The sequence below is a fragment of the Eretmochelys imbricata genome, chromosome 7 (assembly GCF_965152235.1).
Source record: "Eretmochelys imbricata isolate rEreImb1 chromosome 7, rEreImb1.hap1, whole genome shotgun sequence".
NCBI lineage: Eukaryota > Metazoa > Chordata > Testudines > Cheloniidae > Eretmochelys > Eretmochelys imbricata.
The window spans coordinates 117046120-117072681 of NC_135578.1; the positions used below are offsets into that span (position 1 = coordinate 117046120).

The window sequence follows — 26562 nt, forward strand, 5'->3', positions numbered from 1 at the left end:
TTCCTATTTGCAAATTATCAGCAGGATTAAAATTCTCCCAAAACTTTAAGAAAACTATGGAATCACTATAAAATACATACATAAAGGTGGTTTCACAGCCTGCCTGGATTATAGATGGGGCCCTACCAATTTCACAGCAGTAAAAAAAAAATGTGTCATGGACAGTGAAATAAGCCCTTCCCTGTAAAATCCAATGTCCCCCTGCTGCTAGGAGTGCCCCAGCCAGAGGGCTCCTAGCTCCACATGGGCTGGGGAGGGACAGGACTTCCTCTGAGAGGGGTTGTGCAAGGGATGGGTGAGATCAGACTCACCTCTGGGTGCCTCCCCCTGCTGCAAGACGCTCGGGGACTGGGCAGCAGCCCCAGAGGTTCCTGCAGCTGGAAGAGGCTTGTGGAGGTGAGCCCGATCTCCTCCTGCTGCTAGGAGCACCCCAGCTAAGGGGGCTCCTAGCTCCAGCTGGGCTGGGGAAGGATAGGACTCCCCCCTCGCCCCCCCCCGAGAGCCGTTGTGCAAGGGATGGACCACAGACCCACCTCCAGGAACCTCCTGGGGTTGTAGGAAGTGCCACGGTTGCTGCTTTCAGAGTCCAGCTCCGAAGACAGCAGCGAAGTGAGGGTGGCAATCCCATGACCCCCTAAAACATGTTTGTATATCCCCTCCACCCACACAATCCCCTTTTGGGTTGGAACCACCACAGTTACAACACTGTGAAATTTCAGATTTAAACATCTGAAAACATGAAAATTACCTATTTTCAAATCCTATGGCTGGGAAATTGACCATAATGGACCGTGAATTTGATAGGACCCTAATTATAGAAAATGTAAACAAAAGGCTATCAAATGTACTTGTTCTAGTAATAAGCTAAAACCCTGCTTTGCTGAATACTTCTAACACTCAAAAAATACTTTCAGTAGCGAAATATGCTAAATTAAGTATCGGGGGAACAAGTATTCCACAAGATCACATCCTTGTGATTTCCTGTGGTGAAACAAAGCCTCATAATAATACTTAGGCACCCCTAAAATCCCATGTTCCTTGTCTAAGGAAGGTGGACTGATGCCTAATTTGCAGGGAAAGAGGGCTGAAGCACACCCTTCTGACCTTTGCAGGTTAAGAAGAATCAAACCATGCAATGTCTCTCCTCTGCCGCTGATAGCAATCCCTCTAAAGAGATTTTGAACTTCTGCAACCAGGATCTACTGCTTAAAGTTTTGATCCCCTTTGAAACAAACAACATTTGAAGAAACCAAGAAACCCCTGCACTGATTAAGCAGACAGTACTGCACAAAATGACCACATAAGTCCATAGGCAATCTGTTCCAGAAGCCTGTGTAACTTGGAAGTCCCTGGATAGCTATGTCATTAACTTCAAATTCCTTGGGTACCTGCACCACAAAATCCACACAAAGCTTCAATCCAGCTGATCTAGGCAAACAATTAACTACCACTCCAATACCTGCTAAACTCAAATACAACATGCAAACCAAATCTGTCAACCAACTGAAAATAGCAAAGCATGAAGGGGCTCCATTGCAATGTTCCTGGGGTATGGCCTGCCTTCTGGGTTTCACCCTCCATTACCATGCTGATTATGAGGACTAGTGTGCTTTCTGAAGGGATCTAGAAGGGTTCATGGTGACAACTTGTGAAACAAGTTCTACTGTAGCAATGTGAAGTCAAATGCTAAGCCAGCCCCTTCATTTGAGATTCTTCAGGTGAAAAAACAGGAGCTCCCACATACATCTGTATAGTCATATTTGTACTGTATTTAATAGAAAATAAAAATAAACCACGCATGTACCCCCATGTTCAATATTTAGTGTTTTTGTACCATTCTGGGATGTTGCTTTAAAATACAGGTTCTTTAAATGTATTATACTATCACAGCAGGCAATTTGTGCACCAAACTGGGCACGTGAAAGTGTGCAAGCACAGGTGTTTTGAAATCTGGGACAGAACTAATTCACCACTTCCAAAATGTATTCAACCACCAGACAAGTAAATAATTGCCAACTCATTCCAACCTTGAATATCTTTTTCTAATTTAAAAATAACTGCAGTTTATTTTTAGCAGTATTTGGCTCTTCAGTGCAGTTTCAGAGATGTAAACAAAGACATTACTACACGTTCATTGGTAAACTAGATTTGTGCTGTATAATGATGCATTAACTGATTTGGTCAATCACTTTCCTGAGAAGCAGTCACATGCATTGTCCTTTGGTTCTTGCACAGTGTTTACAGGTTCAGGATAGGACAACTCTTATTGCAGTACTGTGGCTCTTCTCTCTATTTGGAAGATTTTATCCTCAAACAGAAACATTTATTCAAACAATCATCTTCCTCACACAACGTCAACGTCAGCAAAACGTCTCATGGCCTGCAATCAGATTACCCTGATGGACCACAGGTTGCCCACCATTGCTGCAATCCCTTCCTAGGCATCGAGCTATCTATGCTCCTCACACAGCAAGGACTGCCGCTCATCCAGTAGCCTTTTTAGCCATAACTGCACTCACAAGACATAAACCTGTAGTCATCATCATCTTCGGTCACAAAGGATACCACCACCACCACGAAAAAACTGGTAACAGTGATTTGAGTCTAGAGCTCACTAATCTTATAAGTTATTCTTATACATGCTTCCCCATCAAAAGCATTTGGTTCTAGAGGGGATAAAACTGCAGCTGTTGTGTACACTATTGAAATGTAATGTCAATAAGCCCAAAATGTCACTCACTTTTTTAGTACCATAATTTTCCAAAATAAAAATCCTATCCCCTCAGCAATGATGACCTGTTCACAGTCACCCGAGGCAGTGTGTTTCTTGGCAATTGTGGGCATTTTTATAAAGAGCCTGACCATCCCTCCACCCTACTTGCTTCATTCTTGTGAACAAGAAGTGCACTGAATTATGCAACACTCCTGGTCTCCGAAGTGCTTGGAGAGCATGATTTTTGTACATTTCAATGCCACGTAAACCTGTAAGAATGGAACACGAAACCAAGAGACAGCACAATGGGCACATACCCACAAACCAAGTGAAAACTGGAAAGGCTAATATTAGACATACAGCCCTGCCAAGTGTATCTTAAAAACACATAACAATTAACTTGAAATGCTCTAACATACATCACTTTTGTAAGATATTTACATTTGTTCTCCTTGTTTGGATTCACAGATCTCTATACATTTCAAGAATTCACACAGTGAGCCGTAGAGTTCAGATGTCCAGAGATTAGCCACATTTACGCAGTAATGCAGACTTGCCAGTTGGATGGAGTCTCAAAGTATTTTAAAGGGTGGCCGCTCCCAAAAAAAGCTGGTACTTGGCTGAAAGTCTCTGGCTAACCATCTTACAAAACGTGAGAAATGAGTATGTATTCAAAAGGATTACATTGTTCAGTTATCAGTCAGATGGAAACAATCTATTAAAGTTATTTTCTAGATACCAAATCTTGCTGGGTCTAACACTTACATGGCGGTGATTGAAATATATGGACTAAAACCATGCAAATATTGTATATAAAAACCCTATACAAACAGGTAAATCTGTTCTCCAACACTGGATCAAAAGAAGTTGCCATATGGTACTCTTCTTGAGCAGTTGACCCAATTAGCTAAAATGGAACTGCTCCACACTCCTTTGTGCAGCATTACATATTATCAGCATCCTTGATTAGATTTTAACATATACAAAAAAACAAGAATTGGAAAAAAGGACCATAAGAAGACTTGACATCTAGAAGTCTTAGAGCCCTGGCTCCAGCTCGAGCTTCTAAACAGTTTCTCTCCCCCCGCCCCAACCCACTATAGCCTGAGCCCCACAAGTCGAAGTCAGTTGACCTGAGTCAACTGTGGTCATGCCACAGGGTCTTTTATTCCCGTGTAGATGTGCCTTTAGAGGCCAGGTTTGAACAAGGCTGGCTAGTTTTGAAGGGAGTTCTCTCTGTCATGCCTCCATGACAATCGAGTCAAGAACAACATAGCTCGGAGCTGTATTAATTCCTCATGTTTTCCCTCCAATATCAATAGCAGATAACTCTTCCTTGCCAAAAGCAAGGAGGCAGCACGTAGAACCTCACACGAGCAATTCAGCCTCTGTGGATCTAGAGGTGTTCTTTTCTTTGGATCCCCAAGAACCATATATTTGGAAAAGTTTCACTGCTCTTCCTAATGCCACAGCCCACCCCACTCAACTGCTCTCCTACTAGAGAGACTGATGTAGAAAAAAAATAGAATCTTGTATGTTCCCTGACTTTTTACTCCACTCACAGGTTTCTCCTCTAATGTATGTGATCTACTCTCAAGTTAGAAAAGATTTGGCCCCAACCCATACCACACAATGACCTGCTCATGTTTTGTATGCTAAAAAGACAGAGATGGTCAATCTTGAAGAAGTGCAGTGCTGACAAACTACAATGACAGACATCTACAAGGTTTTCCCTGGTTCCATCACAGTCATGTGCACTTTTGTCACAGGAATCCTTCCTGTGATGTATACAAGTTACTTTCTCCACTCTCCCTCTGCTGCTGCCACCTGCTTCAGTCTCAAAGGGTGAAGGAGCTCTGGGTCTCCTCACAAAAACTTTGTTTGCGTTGCTTCAGAATCTGTGGATAAGGAGAAATCTCTCACTGTCTAGAGTGCTGTCAAACTGCAAGCTACACAGAATAAAAATGGGAAAAACTAAGATTAAATATTTAACCTAGTCCATCAATCCACCTGAAATACTGTTCTGCAACCTACATCTCTTTAAAAAGAGAGATTACAGCCTCTGAAACTGCCCCCAACTCTAATGGGTAGTAAACCAGAGGTTTATTGTAAATCTTAAAAAATTATCACAAATATTTACAAAATTTGCCATTGGAAAGATTACTGTTTGAGGCCACATGACACTTCATACATCTTGTTAGCACTGCACTAGCTACTTCAGAACTTGTTTCACTTGGTCTAGTTGTTAGGGCATCTGGGTTCTACTTCCAACTCTGCCATTAACTCAGGGGTTAGGGAAGGTTATTACATGAGGGGGTCGTGAGCTGTCAGCCTCCACTTCAAGCCCCACTTTGCCTCCAGAATTTATAATGGTGTTAAATATATTAAAAATTGCTCAAAGGCTATGTGAAAGAGGTCTCCAGTACAAAAGTTTGAGAACCACTGAACTAACTGAATGTCACCTTTGCAAAAGACATAATATCTGTGCCTCAGACTGCCCATCTTTGAAATGGATACATTACTTGCTCACCCATGTAAAGCACTTTGAGATGTTCAGATAACCTATTTCATCTTGTGGTGCTGCATAAATAATTGCAGAAGCATTATTATAAACAACTTCAATCAGATAAAAACGAATGTGTCATAGGATTGCTTTTTTCCCCACAAAAAAAAAACAAAAACAAAAAAACTTTATATAAAGTACAACCAGATGCTGTTGGCAGATAATTTGATTTAAAATAGGACTGATTTCTAAGAACATTACTGTACTACAAATGTGGTCTACATATATCCAGTGTTTACAAAGCATTCACTCAATGTAATCCCTTCACTCTTCCCCATCTCTCCTTTAATTCTTTCTTAAACATAAAAATACAGTGAATTTCCTGCAACTAGAGGCAAGTCAAAGAAACAGCCATTTCATATATCAGTCAAAAGAGCATGTAAATGATGAAGTAAACACCATCCTATGAAAAGCTAAGCATGCCACTTCTGAAATGGGGTCTAAATTAGCTACTACTACTCAAGAAAGATCTTGGAGTCATTGTGGATAGCTCTCTGAAAACATCCACTCAACGTGCAGCAGCAGTCAAAAAAGCAAACAGAAAGGGATAGATAACAGGACAGAAAATATCATGTTGCCTCTATATAAATCCATGGTACGCCCACATCTTGAATACTGTGTGCAGATGTGGTTGCCCCGTCTCAAAAAAGATAAATTGGAATTCAAAAATGTTCAGAAAAGGGCAACAAAAATGATTAGGGGTATGGAACTGCTTCCGTATGAGGAGAGATTAATAAGACTGGAACTTTTCAGCTTGGAAATGAGACGGCTAAGGGGAGATATGATTGAGGTCTATAAAATCATGACTGGTGTAGAGAAAGTAGATAAGGAAGTGTTGTTTACAACTTCTCATAACACAAGAACTAGAGGTCACCAAATGGGCAGCAGGTTTAAAACAAACAAAAGGAAGTATTTCTTCACACAACGCACAGTCAACCTGTGGAACTCCTTGCCAGAGGATATTGTGAAGGCCAAGACCATAACAGGGTTCAAAAAAGAACTAGATAAATTCATGGAGGATAGGTCCATCAATAGCTATTAGCCAGGATGGTCAGGAATGATGTCCCTAGCTTCTGTTTGCCAGAAGCTGGGAATGAACGACAGGGGATGGATCACTTGTTTACCTGTTCTGTTAATTACCTCTGGCGCACTTGGCACTGGCCACTGTCGGAAGACAGGATACTGGGCTAGATGGGCCTTTGGTCTGACCCAGTAGGGCCGTTCTTATGAAATACATTCTGTTGCAGTTCAGATCATCAACTACAACAAGGAGATATTTCAGTGTATATGGAAGTCAATGGTCAAAATGGACTTATTTTTAAAAAGTATTTATTTTATCTCCGTACCATTTAATGGAATATTTAAAATATTTTTTCTTAAAATAAGTCTATGTTTTTTTTTTTTTAAAATTAAGTAAAGGATTAAAAACCTTTAAGTAACAGTCTGGAAACTCCCTTCCTACAGAAATCTTTTTAATTAAACATAGAAAGTAAGAAATTTTGTAACACTTAAAATCTTATGTCCAGTTATTATCAGCGATCGTAAGAAAAACCAACAGTAAATCTTAAGCATGGTGAAACTTCATTTGCTAGCTGTAGATAAGAAAATTATGAAAAAAGTTGATTAACATTAATTTATCAAATCTGACTAATTAATAAACTGAGTAACTCAAAATATGATATTGGTTTACTTTCTTCTTCTGAATTCTGCATTATGAAATAACATTAAAAAACCTGACCAGTCCGAAAAATGACTAACCTGTCCCTATTAATCTTTCTTACAGAAAACTATTACATTAAAATCAATTTCAGAAAGAATGCTTAACAGTGTTCTATTATAATATGCAAAAAGAAAAGGAGTACTTGTGGCACCTTAGAGACTAACCAATTTGAGCATGAGCTTTCGTGAGCTACAGCTCACTTCATCGATGCATCCGATGAAGTGAGCTGTAGCTCACGAAAGCTCATGCTCAAATAAATTGGTTAGTCTCTAAGGTGCCACAAGTACTCCTTTTCTTTTTGCGAATACAGACTAACACGGCTGTTACTCTGAAACCTATTATAATATGGTAATTATAAAACATTCACAGACCATTAAATTTTTGTAGCAATTATTTTCAAATAATGTTCATAAAGTTTGATAAATTAGTTATACTATGTCTTGATAACATGCTGGAGACAGCAGAGCAAGGCTTTGTACAGAGTTTAACAGCTAAAAATAGAAGGCTTTCACTATAATTGATATCCAGGTACTTAATATATAAAATTTTTATCCTTACCTGAAACCAGGGCACTTCCAAATTGGATTAGACAGTTTTAAATGCTTAATTAACAAAAGAGAGAGAGAAGATTGTTGTATTCTTGAGGTTACTGCCTTGGCCCAGTATTTATTCTATTAGCTGCAATTATCTTAATCAAGTTAAGTCAGTAAATTGCCACAACTACATCACCTAATTTAGCAGTTAAAACAAGAGCAATTATATTTTATTTGAACCTTTAAAGAAGAAAATCAAGTAACCTTTTTTAAAATGAATCACTTAAGCATGCTGTGAAAGTTCAGCTTTTTATTTTTAAGGATCAAAGCAAATGTTTTAAATAATTTAATTACATAAAAATTACTTTTATGAGCACTAGGAAGAAAAGGCCAATATTAAAATAATTAGAAGAAAAATGAGTTGGAAGAATAAGGTCAGTCTTACATTTGAAAGGTTAACAATGATTAAACTCATACCACACAGTCTTAAAAAAAAATAACTAATCAAATTTGGACCCTGTATTGTTGATCATCATTACCAGAGACTTTTCTTCTCTCTATTTGTGTAAGGAATTATTTTCCCTACAGGGAATCCTCTTTTCTAAGATTCCCACTGCTATGGTCCTAAAAAGACCTCTTCATCCCACAAGAAATTTTCTAGGTGAATATAAAGTCCCATCCTGAACTTTCAACAGCCTAGTTTTGAGAATACCTCAAAATTAGAGCCAGTAGATGTATAACTATATTTAGCTGTGAAAAAAAGTCAAACAATAACTTTCTTCCATTATTCCTTTAAACACCCAATACATTTTTAATAGGCAACTAAAATTTATTTCACATTTGTCCTATCACCAGTAGATTCTGAAGGTTGCATATATTTTAAAGAATTCTTTGCTTTAGTGGCGGAATCAAATTAATTTTAATCATGACTAGGAGAACTGATTTTAGAGGCAGAATTTACACTAGAACAAACAAAAAAACAAACAAACCAGAAAAATCTTGCTGAGGGAAACATGTGTCTCAGGTCTGTAAGCAAGAGAGTTACTTAAGCTGGAGGCAGACTGTTTAGTCAGTATAATGCCAATCCTTAATAACGCAGTTATTCAAGCTTTAAGTTTTTCAAAACAAAACAAAAAAAACACCATAGGGCAGCCAGGACATATGATGTAGGCTAGAGACTTTGCCCAGATACTGGCTCTATAATGAATAAAAATTAAGTCTGGTTCAATTCAATTATGAATCATCTTCATTCAGAGATGTAGAGCCCAACAAGAAATGAGAATTAGCAATTATTGTTTGTTTGTAGTAGTACCCCCGATGTGCATCTGGAAAGCACCTAGCAAAAGAAAGGGCTGATTCCTGCCCTGAAGAGTGGCAGTAAGTCTAGCTCAAACTTTGATTTGCTTGCCTACTTCTAGTTTTAGAAGAAGACTTCTTTTAATCAAAGGAATGGATCAGATTGATACAGGTCACATATTTGAAATTTAGGGGTGAAACCATGGCCACATTAACACTAATGGCATCGCTCCTATTGTACTTTACTGTGGCCAGGGATCTCATCCTAGGTGCCCAAAGTTAGACATGTAACTAAGTACTCTGATGTGCAAAGGTACTGAGCACTGGGGCAGATTACATTTAAATCATTGCAGCTTTTTATTTTGAGAAAGCAAATATAACTCAGCATTTAAATAATGCTCATCTTCCAAAAAACAAAAACAAAAAAATGCATGTGACTCAATCCTCAACATCTATGCAAGGTAGTTAAGTATTATACTGACCTGAATTATACTAAACAAGGATATAGACACAGGATTTTAGTAACCTATTTCTTTTCTGATGGTAGGGGCTAGGACTCCAAATCAAGGATGAGGAAACCACTGTGCCAGGTGCTGCACAGAGACATAAGAAAGAGACTTGGCCAAGAAAGACATTGTCATACTCAGGAATTCTGGATCCCAGCCCAATGCTCGGACCACAAGCACAATGAACACACCTCATCATCTTCCTACAAGTGAAAGACTGAGAAATTACTGTTCCATATTTACAAACCAATTTAATCAAGATGTGTAGAACATACAGCACCACTTTAACCAAGTTAATTAAAAGCTACCTAAAAGCCACATCTTGTTTGTCTTAACAGTATATTAATTTAATTTATGCCCTGAGAATACATTCACATCCACTGTTAGCAGAGGGCAAGATCCTGCAAACATTTAAGAGTATCTGTTAATTTGAAATCAATGAGACTACTCAAGTGAGTTAATTTACTCATGTTTTCAGGATCACACCGTAATTTAAGAGGTGAACTACAAATTTAAAAAGATCTAAAAAGTTAAAAAGATATAAAATTTGTGTAACCATCAGCACAGACACTACCATAAGTGACCCACATGTCGTCTACATACTTACCCTCCCCGCCCTACCTATCACCATACTGTCTTCTCTTAACTCAGACCCACTTCCAAGAGTGATTTCCATGTAGGCAGAATCACACACGTGCACAGTGGTCATTGCAGGATTGAGTCATTCAAAGTTTCAACTTTTTAGGGCAGGCAGTTATGGAGTTTGACACCGACCAAAAAAGAAAGGATCAGCAAAGCCACTGGCTAAAATTTTCAGTGATGGAAACCACTAAGGCTTTTGTGCAGAGGATGGATTTGTGATTTGAATGTATGCATTTTACAAAGATATTACACTTGTTTTTATTGAAACATTCACACAAAAGCCTCTTCTGGATTAAGATTAAACATGAGAAATGTTGTACCCAAAAGGAAATTCTGGATGGTATTCAAAAGACATTAGAAATAGATGAACAAAAAGGCACCAGTGATTTTAAGTATAACAGCCCTACTGTATTTCTAAAATTCATACATCCTCTACCCAAATCTAGTTGAAGTCAATCCCAGTTCATAGCTGTTTAGGCCCATAAAATCTTTGTCTCAAAAGTTCTCTTGGGAATTGACGTTTCCCCACCACAGAGGCTGAAGACACATTCACTTTAGCAAGTCAGGTTTTCCTGCAATGCCACAAAACATTTTAACAAAGACAACTGATCCAGCCTCCTTTGTCCAGCAGTGGCCAATCTCATGCTTCAAAGGTAGGTGGTGAGGGAAGGGAAGGGATTACACTTAGCCTACTGTGGAATGCTGTGCTTTTACATAAGGAAAAAGCGAAACAAAAAAACCCCAACATCCCTTTACTGATCCCCTCCACAATTTGTTTACACCCTGAAGTATGAGCTATACATTTCTACCCTTATCTTAAAACATTCACTGGAATATGATACTGTTTTACTACAGTGGAAGAGATGATTTAATGGCTTATTGACATCTATAATAAATGAGAGCTAAAGCAGGAATCTATTGCAACTGAACTCCTAGGCAATGCTATTCTAGAATATATATTTTCTTCTTGTCCGGTGCAAATGGAATGCTGGGAGTAAGTTTATGAAGACTTCAGACATAGCCATATCCTGTAGGCTGGCTTCAATTACATGCAATCATTGTGACTACAACAGAATCTCAGTCTTATGAACACCAGAGTTACGAACTGACCAGTCAACCACACACCTCATTTGAAACAGGAAGTATGCAATCAGGCAGTAGCAGAGACAAAATAAAAAAAGCATATACAGTACAATACTGTGTTAAACGTAAACTACTAAAAAAATAAAGGGAAAGTTTAAAAAAGATTTGACAAGGTAAGAAAACTGTTTCTGCACTTATTTCATTTAAATTAAGATGGTTAAAAAGCAACATTTTTCTTCCGCAAAGTAAAGTTTCAAATCTGTATTAAATCAATGTCCAGTTGTAAACTTTTGAAAGAACCACCATAAAGTTTTGTTCAGAGTTATGTATATTTCAGAGTTTCGAACAATCTACATTCTGAAGGTGTTCGTAACTGAGGTATTACTGTAGTTGAATGCCCTCTGCTGAATTTACTGCTCCTAGGGCATCTACATGGGAGACTTCCCAAGTAAGATGGAAATTAGAGTATAATGAACAAGCATCAAAGACATGATACAATGATGCCACATAAGTTGACGGGAGTAATACTAGATTTGGCTACCACTGGACTTTCCCAATAATTTACTGCAGGCACTCGCACTGCTTTCAGTTTTAATCTACACTTAAAGCAAAGTCAATGAATGGCTAAAAATAAACTCCTGGAAAGTCCAACAGCAGCCAAACATTCTATTTGCATTGGGCAAGAAGAAAAACTACTTTTGATAATAAAAAGCTACTCCGTAGTAGTGACCTTAATACACTACTGCTTGATATAAAAATGTGAAATGTAAACCCAAAATTTCAGGAACAAAGCAAGAAGATCATAAATAAATACCAGTTAAGTATGACAATTTGAAAAAACAAGTCCAAGGTTGCGGACAGATTACATTACGGGTAAGAAGGGACCTGACATCAGAAGTTTGCGGACCACTGCCCTAAGGCACTCACACCTCCCCTCTGTAAGAGCCTTTTCTCTAGAAACACCTTCTCCCTGAAAGTATCTTAGGGTTGGTTAAGATAGGTAATCTTTTTCTTAATTGTTTACCAATTAACCATTGAACAGCCACCTGGGCTGCCAGTTACCCCCAGGTGGGCCTTGAGAAGACAAATTGGGCCCTGATTCCCCTTAAAGGGGCCAGTCACCCCTTTAACAGTACTATTACACAGATATCAAAATGTAATTTAAAAAGAAAATAATTTTCATGCAGAAGAGTTATTTATAAATATTTAAAATAAAATATTTTAAACAGTACACTAAGTATGCCTAGAGAAAATTTGTTATCTATCGTTACCCTCCGTCTACCACCACCCACACCCTAGTAGAAAGATAAACATATGGCCATAAAAAAACCCAGCAGCTCAGGCAGCTTCACTATCTACATTGTGTCTGTACTATAGCCACCGTCAAGAAGAGCAGTAGGGTGGGGGAAGACCGTGGAAAGCAACAGAGAATAAAAGGAGAGAAAAATACCAAACAAAAAGACATAAGATCAAATAAATGTGAATCCACTTACAGAGTGGCAAAGAAGCCAGATAATCATTAATGTGTGGCAAATATTAGAGTTGTGAACATTCAACATTTCTTGGTTACTTAAGTTGAAAGTGGTTTGTTTATGTTCAACATGGAAAATATTAGTCAGTTTTGGGTTTCCCATGTTGTATTACAAATAAGTAGCATTCAGATCCTTCGGAACCCTGATATTTACCTCTCTCTATTATCAAAACTAACCATTCATTCTTACCCTGGATTTCCTATCTTTTAATTCGTTACTGATCCATGAGAGGACCTTCCCTCTTATCTCATGACTCCTTATTTTGCTTAAGAGCCTTTGGTGAAGGACCTTGTCAAAGGCTCTCTGAAAGCCCACACATACTCCTTCAAAGAATTCTGATAGATTGGGGAGGTATGATTTCCCTTTACAAAAACTATGTTGACTCTTCCAACATATTGTGTTCATCTATCTGTCTGATAATTCTATTTTTACTATAGTTTCTACCAATTTGCCTGAAACTCAAGTTAGGCTTACTATCCTGTAACTACCAGGATTGCTTCTGGAGCCTTTTTTTAAAATTGGCATTACGTTAACTATTTTCTAGTCATCTGGTACAGAGGCAAATTTAAATGATAGGTTACACAACAGTTGGGCAATTTCATATTAGAGTTCCTTCAGAACTCTTGGGTGACCACCACCTGATCCTGATGATTTATTACTGTTCATCAATTTGTTCCAGAACCTACTCTATTGGTACCTCAGTCTGGGACAGTTCAGCTGTGACACCTAAAAAGCATAGCTCAGGTGTGGGGATCTCCTCCACATTCTCTGCAGTGAAAACCAATCCAAAAAAAATTTAGTTTCCCACAATGGCCTTGTCCTCCTCGAGCGCCCCTTTAGTGCCTCAATCATCCAGTGGACCCACTGACTGTTTGGCAGGCTTTCTGCTAATGGTGGCCTCCTGTTTCACACAACTTTCTATCTAGATATTTTACTAATTTGATACAAAGTATATGTGTTTCTCATATTTATTGGAGAGAACTGTACTATTTGACTGGGTGACCTTCCGTTGCAAATGGAACTTCCACCCTAAAACTTGGCTCTATCAACATTCCCATGGCTACATTCAGTCTAGTAACCAAAGCAAAAAATTGCTGTCTTAGTAGAGTGTCCAGACTTCAAGAATGAACTTTTAGTTGCAAACAATGGCAGTGACTGCCATCTAAAAAGTTTATAGCTTGTTTCCATCCAGTTATATACAAAAAGGAGTATTTTAGCAAAGAAAACAGATCTCAAAAAGGAAAATAGTCTTCTTTGTGTAAAATGATAAACGCTCCTCTATTTCAGAGTAGTAGCCATGTTAGCCTGTATCCGCAAAAAGAAAAGGAGTACTTGTGGCACCTTAGAGGCTAACAAATGTATTTGAGCATAAGCTTTTGTGAGCTACAGCTCACTTCATCCGATGAGCTTATGCTCAAATAAATTTGTTAGTCTCTAAGGTGCCACAAGTATTCCTTTTCTTTTTACTCCTCTATTTGTCTTCTTCTTGCTTATGAAACACCAGTCAAACACCTTCAAAAATTGAAGTCCTCTAGCATGCAAGATGAATAAAATATTGTCAATTGTAGTTTAAAGGAATTTGATGGTTATAGATCTACAGTATCTTTGTACAAAGCAACATTCCACCACTACCAATTGCTTAAAAGGCAACAATTCTGTTTTAGAAAGGTATTTCAGCTTATCTCATTTTATAAAAGTCAGTCAACTGTGACTCACTGTGTTAAAGTTAATTAGCTAGTTAACATGCAATAAATTTGCTTTTTAACTTGTATTTTATTATGCTCTCTTCCTCTCAGTATTATGCTTTCAAGAATGCAAGTAATTCTTATACCTAGCCATAAAGAAAATGACTATTAAATCAACTTTTTTCATTTAATGTAAAAAAGGCAACATGTAAACAAAAGTGTATTAAGTCACTATATTAAGTTTATAATTTGGCATTTCCTTGTTTTCTTTTAGGCCACATCTATAACAATCTAGTCAAGTTCTTGGCATATTTCAGCTACTGTGGGTCAACAGTGTCAATTTTCAAAATCTGCCTTTTTGATTCAACTAGTGCCAAATGCTTACCAACAGAAAACAAGTTCATGCTTACCGTAGGTAATACATGTGACAAAGCAAAACAATTTTCAGAAGCTCTTGCCTTTAGAAGTCAGTAGCAGATTGTTCAAAGCTGTAAAATGTGCTGACACAGACAAGGCTGTTATTTTTAAGACACAGCCATAGTCTATTTAACTAAAGCATCTTTTGTTTGACTGAACCAGTATTATTTTGGTAATATTCCTTAAGTAACTACACTGAAGACTGTATAGTCTAACTAAATAATACAACACAGTGAAACTTCTGGAGACCCTGAAACACAATCAGAAATTGACACCTCAGCAGCAGGTTTCAGAGACTAGCTCTTTGACAGCATATTAATTTTTGTTGAATGTAATTTTGACAGCAAACACCATTGCCATCCTTACTTCTGACAAAAAAGTCCTTTCGCTATCACATTTATAAAGCCTATTTTCCATAATTACCAATATTTTGATTCTATTAGTCAAGAGCTTTCTGCTGACATGAGGCAAAAATTAAAATTAATCAGCGCCTTTCAGTTTTTACTTTTGATCTGGTGTTGGATATTCCAGAAACAAAAGGGACTTATAAATGAAGATTTAGGAACCTTCTAGGTCAGTGGTTCTCAACCACAGTATGCAGAGGTCTTCAGGAGAGTACATCAATTTATCTAGATATTTGCTTAGTTTTACAATAGGCTACATAAAAAGAACTAGCAAAGTCAGTACAGACAATGACTTGTTTATACTACTCTATATAAAAACATACCACTCTCACTGTGGCCAGTTGCAGCTGCTTTTGTAGTTTGACTGGAGAAGGCCCAGACAAGCGTGATAAATACCGATACTGGACACAGAGCAGAAAGGGCTCACGATGAAAAGAGGCGGTTAGAGAAACATGAGGAGCATTTTCTCCCTTTCCTCCTCTGCTTTTTTCCCTTTATAAGCCCCATGTTGATCCAAACGCATTCTAGGGCAGAGGATCTAACTTAACCTGAAGTAGATCATTTTTTTCTTCCAACTAAGGAAGCCCTTCTGCTGGAGGAGATATGGAAAGAAGAAAGATATCTGGGTGCTAAGTACAAGATATGCTCCATTTCAAATGGAAATTAATTCAGGGAAGTTCTATGGTCTGTAATATAGGAGGTCTGTAGCGGCGTGAGACTCACCCCTGCGGCGCCTCTGACTGGTCTCAGGGAATTAGCTCTCCCAGCCTCCGGAGCACCCTCTGCAGGCCGGTGTCCAGCTTGCCGCTGGCCCCTGTATCCCTCCTGGACCCCGGTGCCCCTTTTACCCAGGGTGCTGCTCCCTGGCAATACCCCCACCAGTCTCTGGATCTCCCCTCCCCAGGGAGCCCCCACCCACTAGCCCCACCTCGCCTCAGTCTTTGGCTACTGCCAGTCACCATTGAGCCCCTGCACACTGGGGCGGACTGCAGTGTATAAGCCAATCATCACAGCCAAAGGGGGTTTGGACCTGCTGCCTCTGCCTACCTCTTGGGCTGCCCTCCGCAACCCCATTACCTATTTGGCCTTCCACTAGGCCTGTAGCCTGGGGGGTTTCCAGGCCGGAGCTCCCCAGTTCCTCTGACCTTCCTCCAGTCCTGCTGCACCTCAGGTACTCTGGTAGACTCCCCAGCAGCCAGGCCCTTCTCCCCCTAAAGGCAGAGAGTGAGAGTGTCTGCTCCTGGCCCACTGCCCTGTTATAAGGGCCAACTGAGCCCTGATTGGAGCATGGCCACAGCTGAGTCTGCTTCCCCCAATCAGCCTGGGAACTGCTTGCTCCCAGCCACAGCCCTCTCCTGGACTGTTTTAAGCCCTTTAAGGCTGGAGCAGGTGACCACCCTGCTACAAGGTCATATAAGATTATTACAGTTGTTCCTTCTGGCTTTACAATCTATGAATTATTAATATCTCTAAATACCTACCATGTGAGAACGGCAAACCCACTGTCTGCACTGGTGGCAAATATTCATACTCCTAATATCTGTCTTTTGCTTTAGAAATGTGTATAGTGAATTACACAGGCTACAAGTATATGGCTAGAAACTCTGCTAAATTCTCATTGGGACAGCAAATAAAACCACTGTCTCAGGAGGAGAGAGGATGACACAGAATTATTAAGAAATTTACATGACATTTTCACTTCTAGGGTCACTAGTTCAAATCCATGTGTAGTCAGAAATGGACAATGTCATTACCATCATTCAGACAAACCAACATATGCAATTTAAGGTAAGTAATTTCAAATCCAATTCCTAGGACACTAGTGTCTGTATCATACCAATATTGGTACTTGGTAGCTATGGCAAGGAATGAATGAGCATGCATACTGAATTACTTTACCCCACCCTATGATGGTCTCTTCAGAAATAAAATTGAGGTATATTGCTGATGAGTGGTAAGCCATTGTCCATGTTCTATCTGTTCTGCAGATAAAGGATTGCAAGTCTCTAGGACTGATATTCCAGGACTTTTCATATGCAATGAATTCACAAGGAGCAATAAAAAAATATTCACACCTCATGCCTGCAAGATGATCACCATATCCTTCTTGAAGGGGTTCCCACTTTAGAAAAGAGGCATTGGAAATCTGGGGGGAATGGGAAGGATGTGAAGGTCTATTTATAGGGCAGATAATACATACAGTATAAATACTGCGAGTGTCATTTGCCACATACACAGAGACTAACTGACCTAACTTGGGGAAAGTAAACAATTAACAGCTTTCTGTCATCTCTAGAAGTTGTGTTAAACAATAGGAGAATCCAAATTTACCAGCCTCTATTCCTTTTATTTGGATCAGTGTCTGGGTGGGAAGAGAAGAGAGATTTTCACTACTTTCAGAAGCATACATGCCATTAGTAGTTTTGGTTGTATGCTACTCTGAAGCAGATTCCTGAACTCACACAAAAAATATTACTGACAAAATGCTAATACCCAACGAATATACATCTCAAGCTAAGTGAGATATCAGACTAACATTATAGGAAAGCACTGTCTTCAACAATGTTACGCGTACTAATTTACCTCATTTCATTGTTTTAAACCAATTTTATATAAATAAGAACTACACATCCATTCCTAAGACCAAAGGAAAAAGTAGAGAAATTATTTTTATCTAGATGTTGCAGAATACATTTTACACAGTGGACAAAGACTCACTGAGCTACCAAGATGCAACAAAGGCAGGGCCTGTGGCAGAGCCAGGGGTTGAGCAGTGAGCACCCCCCGGCACGTTGGAAAATTGGCGCCTGTAGCTCTAACCCTGGAGTCGGTGCCTAGACAAGGAGCCACAGATTAACCTCTGAAGAGCCGCATGTGGCTCCAGAGCCACAGGTTGGCCACCTCTGGCCTACCATATATCTGCTTGCTTTGCTATTTGTCTCTACTACAGACTATCACATGGTTGCTCAATAAGGCATGTAGCTATCTTGTTGGCTCAGTGGTTTGTTTTTTTTTTGGTGCACATGCACATGTGACTCTCTTGCTCTTCCTCTTGCCCCATTTATCATAGGGGAGATGGCAGGTTTGAGTGTTCATACATGCAGGAATAAGGAGCACAACGTGAAGAACATCTCTTGGTGCAAATATATGAGGAACATTTTTTAATAAACAGAAATTTGTCAACTCTTTGAGGTCAACTTACTGTTACAGCAAAATAGCTTTAACTTACTGAAACATTTGGTTTAAGTACAATGATACTTCCCAACCTGGAGGCTGGTGAATTTTCTGTAGAAGAGTGGATCCAGTGCCCCCACTCCACCCCTTCCCGCCCCCTCCCCTGACCCTGCAGTGCCCTTGCTCTTCCCGCGTCCCACCCCAGAGCCTCCTGCATGCCATGAAACAGCTGATCAGGAGGTGCGGGGAGGGAGGGGAAATTTCCAGAGGCAGGTATAAATATGCAATATATAAATATACCTGCCTTTGGAAATTTCCACTATATGCATCCGACGAAGTGGGTATTCACCCATGAAAGCTTATGCTCCAATACATCTGTTAGTCTATAAGGTGCCACAGGACTCTCTGCTGCTATTTCCAAGAAGTTACACTATGGATTTCCCTTTGGGCTGTAGAAGAAAGATTTCAATTATGTGGATAATGCAGACAAAAGACAACGTATTACACTTTGGTATATGCATTCATATGCCATTTGAGTCTCGTATTTTATGTCTGCATCTCCAAAAATAACCCCAGCAAAAAATTTCTACTCATGTACATCAAACTTGTCTTGTATTTCAGCTGTAGCTGGATTCTGAAAATGTATATTTATGACTTCATGTCAATTTAATTCCCGTACAGTTTGAAGTGTCTGATGGAGTTCTAATGCAAGCTATTAATCTGCTCATCCACATGCTATAGCTCAATATCTCTCACCATCATCTCCAAACACAAATGTATTCTGAAGTGTCATTGCAGCAAATGTCAGCAGGCTGTAACCAGACACAAAATTTCAAGGCAAACACATAAATGAAGATATCAAGCATGCAAAGTAACAGTCAGATATGGGTCTGATTCTGCCATCTACTCAGGGAGAATTTTCAAGAAACACAGGATCACTAACAAGCTATACAGTTTTGATAATAACGAACACACTTCAATTCTACAGTATTTCATAGTAAGAAGGGACCGATTTTTTTACTGCCACTTTCTGGTGCTATTACCTGCCCTCATACTAACCAGGATGAGGGGAGATCCTGTACAGACAGACTTGAACGAATGGAACAGTTACAAAAATTTTGATGGACTTCTTCACTGAGGATGGTGTTCTTACCCCAGAGAAAGTTTACTGTAGCTCCTCTTCTATAGAAAAAACTTCACTCTCCAATGGGGGGAGGGGGTGGGGCCGCGGAGGACCACAAGTAAACCAAACATTTTCCAGAATACGCAAAATATATTTCAGATCCTATTCGTGGTTCAAGTCCTTTAGAAATATAGAAAACTTAAAAAAAAAAAAAAAACCCCAACCATTAAAAGATACAACCGCTAAAGGACTGGAGTAAAGCCACTACACATGCTCTAACACTTACTACTACAGAAATGGCAGCTTTACCACTCCTTATCTTCCACCCACATTGGTGCCAATACATATAGGTTCTTCAGTCCCTGAATATCCTCTTGCCCAGACAGTCCTGGTATTTGGGAGGAGAACCAAAACTTTTCCTCACACTTTCCCCTTAAATTCCCAGTGCTCCAAAGGAATGAACTCTCCAAACTCTGACAAACTCAAGAGAGCAGAATTGGCTTTTCAAACTCTGCAAGAAAGTGCCATCTCTCTTTCAGCCTCCTGAAAGCTGCCATGCATCTCCTTGTGGATTTTCCTCTAGTAATCTCAAACCTTCATAGATTCACCAGTGTCACATTTGTCCCAAAGTAACTACTCTGATAAGCCTTCCACCATGCTGCATTTTCAAGCTATGGGGAAATCAAACAAACCGCCTCTGCACTGAGGGGTAGGGAGATCTTTTATCCATATGGACCCACCAAAAAGTGCTTCTACCACCACCGAAACAGCTTTTCTGTCAGCGTCCTGTACCAAGAACAACTTTAACCAAACAGCTGCCATATTACATCTCAAAGCCTCATATAAGTGGCCAGGCCTTTCCATTTTTGGAAGCCCTTCTACCTGAAAAATCTACCAAACTACATGCAGCAATGACTCTTTCCATATTTTGGCTGGGTTTCACAAAGGACTCAATCTTTATTACAGTTAAGCAACTGATCTCTTTACATTCTTATACTCACAAACTATGATCCCAGTCCTACAATCTTATCTATGCAGGTAGACCCTTGTGCCTGTGTGTATCTGATTTCAGGATGGGGACTTATGGTAGCAACTTCAGAGGTATAGTCTAAAGATTGGTAGAACCAATATTTTTTAAAATAAACTGGGTAAAATAAACCTTTCCGTCTCCAATGAGGATACAAAAACCTTTAACAGCCCTTTCGACGAAGGGCTTTAGCACTGCTGAAATTCCACCATTAAAATGGGCAACTTAAAAAAAAAAAAACCTGCGATTTATTGACATTGTGAATCTCATTTGCAAGTTTCTCTTTGCCCATTCTGTTCCTGAGAGCAAATACGTTTCTGGAACAAAAAATAGGATTATGTTTAGTTTCTTTTACTGGGGGACAATAGGGGAAAGGAAAGGAAGTTAGAGATGGGAATGGAAGGGTTGCATTTTGTGCTACGTCACCCTTGACAGCTTTTCATTTAAAATATAGGCATCATACACATTTCCCCATGTTAATCAATAAGCAGATCAGTCTAAAAAGATAGATATACAAATATTGCACCTGCCAGTTCTGTACTTTGAACCCATGTATTTTCTGTAATTATGAACCTGGTCAGGTATATTTCATGTTATAACCATTAGCATCAATGGGAGCTGCGTGTATACTATAGGGAGAAAAAAATAGTAACAAATGACCTCTACATAACCTTAATAGGCAAATAAAACATTTTACTGTCATCTTCAAACAAGTTTTGACAGCTAACCACTGGCATGGTATAGTTAATTGGGGGCTGTAACTAAAATCTTTACAACATGTCCCAGTGATATCTCAAGGCAAAATATACCAAAGGTCACCTTGTATGAAAGAGCCTTATTGTTTGCATGTATACTTAAACAAAACCTTTGTTGGCACAGGTAGAGATGGGAGTCGGTGAAATTCAATTTTACTCCCGGGAATGGCAACAACATTAGATTTATATTACAAAGGTGGATTATTGTGTAAGTAGTACTACAGACTTACAGCAACGAGTATTGTCAGTTTGGAAAAAAATGGTGTCATAACACATATATGCAAAGCTGCAGGCTATATTTTCTCTTATGAGCTAGATCAGATATTACCTGACACAATGAATTTAACTTCCCCTAGTGATTAAATTACTTTAATTAGTAGCAGACCAATATTTATAGTAGTACCACAGCTTTAAGCAAAGCACAACAAAAATGTCAATATTAAGCGGAAAGAGAAGAACAGAATCAAATATTTCAGTTTTTTGAAGTATGTTGGCTCAGAAGATAATGGATGTAAAAATTGAATCCACGTTCCCACTATGCCACCTGTTTAAGGATACAGGAAGAATCTTAGATCTGAATAGTGTTAACACCAAAACCTTAGACTTTTAAAAAAAACTGAATTTACTTTATGCTGTTTATAATTTGCACTTCATTCTGCTTGGACAAGAAAGCTACACTGTTTAGTTTCAAATATTATTTCTAGTCAGTTTTGATTCATGGTTCTCTCATGCTAGCACTATATTGCTGTGTTCAGGTACACAACATCATAGTACACTATTTAAATACACAACAAAAACCCCACATCCTGCAAAACCTCACCAGGAAGCTTTTATTTGGGATCTAAATAGCATGTCTTATTTCAAAAGGTATCCCTTCATCATGTTATCTGGAGCCCAGCAACATGAAGGCACTGAAGATAATATAAATGAAGTTACCATTTTCAAAAACAAAATAAAAAACTGACATACTTGCTGATTCCTCCCTGCTCCCCTCCCTCAAATGTTTAGTTTATTATTTGATGTTTGACTATGTTGATCAGAAAAAACTCATAAAACGTGTTTTGCTGGCTATAGGCGTACTTTGGCCTGTCTCTTACCAATTGTTTTTCAAAGCACAGCACTGCCTATTATTGCAGAAGAAAACACATGACATCTGGATATAGTTTTTTGTAATCAGTTGCTCGAGTTAACTGTCCTTTTTTATTACAAAAAAAATAATAAAAATTTTACTAGAATGATGTACTTTGGACATTTGGCCTTCAGTCTTAGAAACTGAATTTTCTTTGTTCTAACTAAGCACATATTTGGAGAGATCTGCAAAGCATTTTAACTGTGCTCTTTAAGTCTTTTAAAGATATTTAACATAGAATATGAATACCTTCTTTGAATGCCAAGCCAGTCATGCATCAAGTATAAAAGACTAACAACAAATTTTAAATATTCAATCCGTACCATCAGCAGGCCAGCAAGAATTCTAACTTGTATTCACCATAATATCCATCAAATAGAAAAGATATATTCTTTCATACCCTAAAAATCATTTTAAATTTTTGATGGGGACAGAGATTACATAATGGAGAATAGAAGACAGCATGAATTTCTGTATGATAATTTTATTTTAGAGTCACCTTTGGAGAGTATATCTTTGGCAGTTAGATAGGCAAATATTGTAGACAGTGAACTTTCTGAATTCCATCCTGCAACATTTAGGAAAATAACAGATTTTAAATCACTTGAAGAACGTTGTCTCTCTGTGTGTGTATATACTCAAGTCAAAAGATGCATTTGAGGATTCTTGCTATATGAAATCCCAAAGAATCACATCTGCTTCTAGAACTGTGCAGCATGGTTTTGATTGACTGTAAGCTCTACAAGGCTTGTATAGCATCTAACACAATGGAGCCTTCAATCTTGACTGGACCCTCTGAGCACCACTATAATACCCATTAAACCCAAAATTTCACTCTACTTTATTAAACACGTGTGCATTCAGCAGAATCCCAAGTGTGATGGGGTGTATAGATCCCACTGGACACAGAAGGTGCCAGAGAGGCCCTCGTGGTAGAGCTGGCTCTGCCTCCCAACTCCTACCCACGAGACCTTTACCCAGACCCTGAGGACAATACAACGGACTACCAGGATAAGATGGACACTGACCCTAACTCAGAGACCCAGCCAGAGCAACTTCCACAACCCACCCCACCTCCCCCCATGTTGGAGCTGAATCATAGGCAGCACTGTAGACTCACTGTCCCCCCCTCTTTGCTAGAGCCACAGGGAGGGAGTATCCCTGAATACATTAATGTTTGTGACTTTCATTTTGATCACCTATCTGGAGAAACTTAAGAAGGCCCACCAAGGGCAGAGCCGCCCCTGCCTCTGCCCCTTTTGGTAGACTGGGCTTATGCTGGGATCACCCACTGTAGATAGCGGCACATGGTCAGGTCCTCCCTGTGGAAAGAACCATCGAAGACCTCGTTAGACCAAAATATCATCTAGTCAACAGAGTTTTTTTTCCTGTTATGGCAGTGCCAACGCATCACCCTATTTAAACTTATGTTCAGTTTTGCATTTAAAGCAGAAGTTCAAGCTCTCTGTATGAAAAAAAACAAAAAAAAAACCCACAGAATATCTGCCCCCCAAATCTCTACCATTATCTCTGAGTAAAGCTTGCATTTTCTGAAGTTTTTTTTTTTAAAGTGGTTAATTAGTTTGCATTCTAGTCAATTACAAATTGGCCTCCCAGAAGTTCACATTCTGAGTCTCAAAATTTGAGCCCCATTAATTTAAAAACCGCAAACTGTAGAGAGTTACAAAAAAAAAGTGCATTGTGAGAATTTGGCGGATTCTCTGGGGTTATGTAATAATTAACAAAATAATTAGGTTTTTACATCACAACTTGGTTTGTGTCACACTTAGCTGAGGGAGATTATGATTTATGACAACAACCTACATCTTCCATGAAGCAGCTACTGTTGGCTCATTGTTGTCCAGGAGCTTAGTGAAACTATTCAGCGAGTTCGCTAGTGCTCCTGAATCATCTGAATAGTTTCAGTCCATGAGACCAGGTTCTTCAACACAGTACTGCTGTTTTGCTGAAGACCAGGATCTATGGGAAACTGTTCAACTAGATTAGGAGATGTGTTACTGAATGGGTTAAACAGCTTCACCAAGATCCTCTGCTGGCTCCTGAGCAAAGCTCCTGAGCCCACTGAACAATTTCAAAGTGACCGTGGTCCCCTCTGAAGTAACTGCTGGTTTGTCAGAGACCAGGAGCTCCATGAGAGCATTCACCACTAGAACATACCTTACTCAGGCAGCGTTCAGGTATGTGTAAGTGTGATTTTCCAGAATAGTGCAAAACAGAGGAGAAGGCTAGGAGAAATCTGGCTGTTTATGGTGGCAGGCAGTTTGGGATACGGGATGCTGGAAGGCTGGCATTCCTACTAGAACAGAGTTATGACTGCAGTTTATTGTTCATGCTGCATGGTGGTTATTCTAGTGGTAAAGTGAGAGTCTGGTTGGAGGAATAAATTGTGTCATGTTAGATGCCTTAAATTATTTTTTATTATTTCTTTGCTTTGGTGGTTGTGTGTTAGGCATGTTATGCCTAGAGCAACCGTACACATCATATTTTGTGCATTAATATACATATGTATACACACTGCCAAGAAACTTTGGGAGACTGAATTATGTCAAATATTAAGAGTAACAATGAATATAAATGAAACATTTATAGGCTTTTATAATCTGGCAAAATCATCCCCAGTCCAACAAAAGGCAAATCTACATCCTAGGGTTTATATCACTACCAAATCTCAAGTTTCTATGAACTTCCACTGATATGGTAGGGCTGTTAAATTCAGAAGTATTTTTCTGCAAAGACAATAAGCATTTTCCAGACCACTTTATATTGAAAAAGGGCTTGACTGTTTTTGATTAAACTTAAAAGAAACCCCTTCCTGCTAAAGAGCAAGCATACCAAATTTGAACCAAAAGAGTACAACTTTGAGAGTTACAAGGTAGTGACCGTACCATTTATAAGGGAAATACACATGCAACTGCATTTAGATTGTAAACTCTCTGGGGGCAGGCACAGTCATTTACCATAAATCTGTACAGCATTTACCACGAGTCCCAGAACTGGCTGGCCTCTGACCTATATCACAAAGGGCATGTAATAAATAATAGTATGCATCACTATGCACACTGTCTGTAGTCAGTCAAATGTAAAGGTAATAGAGTTAAAAATATAACTTAAGATGGAAAAGTACATGTACAAAACATGAAATAGAAAGACAAAACTAAAGCAAACTTTAGAAGTGATTCAACAGAATCCTCCTCTTTGAGCCAGCACAGCAGACTGTTTAAAACTGCTTTCCAAAATTAAAACTGGACACCCTCTATGCTCTAGGCAGGATATTGAGAATCAAAGTGAAACAAAATGGGAGGAAATTTTTGACTCCCTGCATTTCATCTTGATTTCGTCATTTGAATCATTATTTTGACAACTTAATATGATGTCAATCCTGCACTCACCCAAGTAAACCACAAGAATCCCATTCACTTCAACGGGAGCAGGAACAGGCTACAAGTCCTTACCTTCACTAGGAAGGAGGTGCGGCTAATGTGGGAAACTCCTAGTGGAGACAAGGCAAGTTATAGCTTTCACATGAGTTAGAAGGTTAAGGTAACTCCCAGGCTCCCCCACTAGTCTTTACCTTAACATGCTGACACATATTAAGGCCATAACCCAACTTGTTTTCACTAGGATTTTACCTTGTTTTAGCTACCACATAAGTATGTTCTTACTCCCCCATGTTAGCTTTTTTCCTAGTGAAGACAAAGCCTTTAGGAGACCAAGGTGGAGAATGAGACCTCTGTAATGTGTTTAACCATCACAACCCAATAAGTAGAACTTATGTTAATACAGTACCATCCCAACTAAGCAGCAGTCATTACCATTTGTTAATATTAGTTTAAATAAATTCCAAGGACAATGTCTTGATAAAACCGCTATTCTGATTAAGTTTCAGAGTAGCAGCCGTGTTAGTCTGTATCCGCAAAAAGAAAAGGAGGACTTGTGACACCTTAGAGACTAACAAATTTATTTGAGCATAAGCTTTCGTGAGCTACAGCTCACTTCATCGGATGCATTCGAATGCATCCGATGAAGTGAGCTGTAGCTCACGAAAGCTTATGCTCAAATAAATTTGTTAGTCTCTAAGGTGTCACAAGTCCTCCTTTTCTTTATTCTGATTAAGTGAAAGATACTGAATTGTGAAGGTATGAGGAGGAGTAGGGGGAAATCCAACCCTAGTACCCAAACAGGTTGAAACTTTCAAGTATAAACTGAGAAGTTAGTACAAGAATAAGAGTTAATGTTTTT

The 26562-nt window shown here is 39.0% G+C and overlaps 1 protein-coding gene across 12 annotated transcripts in view; it reads right to left on the minus strand.

The window, feature by feature from the left end:
- Positions 1-26562, minus strand: part of ADD3 (adducin 3) — a 184665-nt gene that overhangs the window by 146691 nt on the left and 11412 nt on the right. The window contains exon 1 of one of the 12 annotated variants that reach the window (XM_077823193.1): positions 16172-16189. The exons of the other annotated variants lie outside the window; for them this stretch is intronic. The gene's annotated coding sequence lies outside the window, so the exon portion shown is untranslated. Of the gene's footprint in view, positions 1-16171; positions 16190-26562 lie in introns of those variants that run through there. 12 annotated transcript variants of the gene reach the window in all.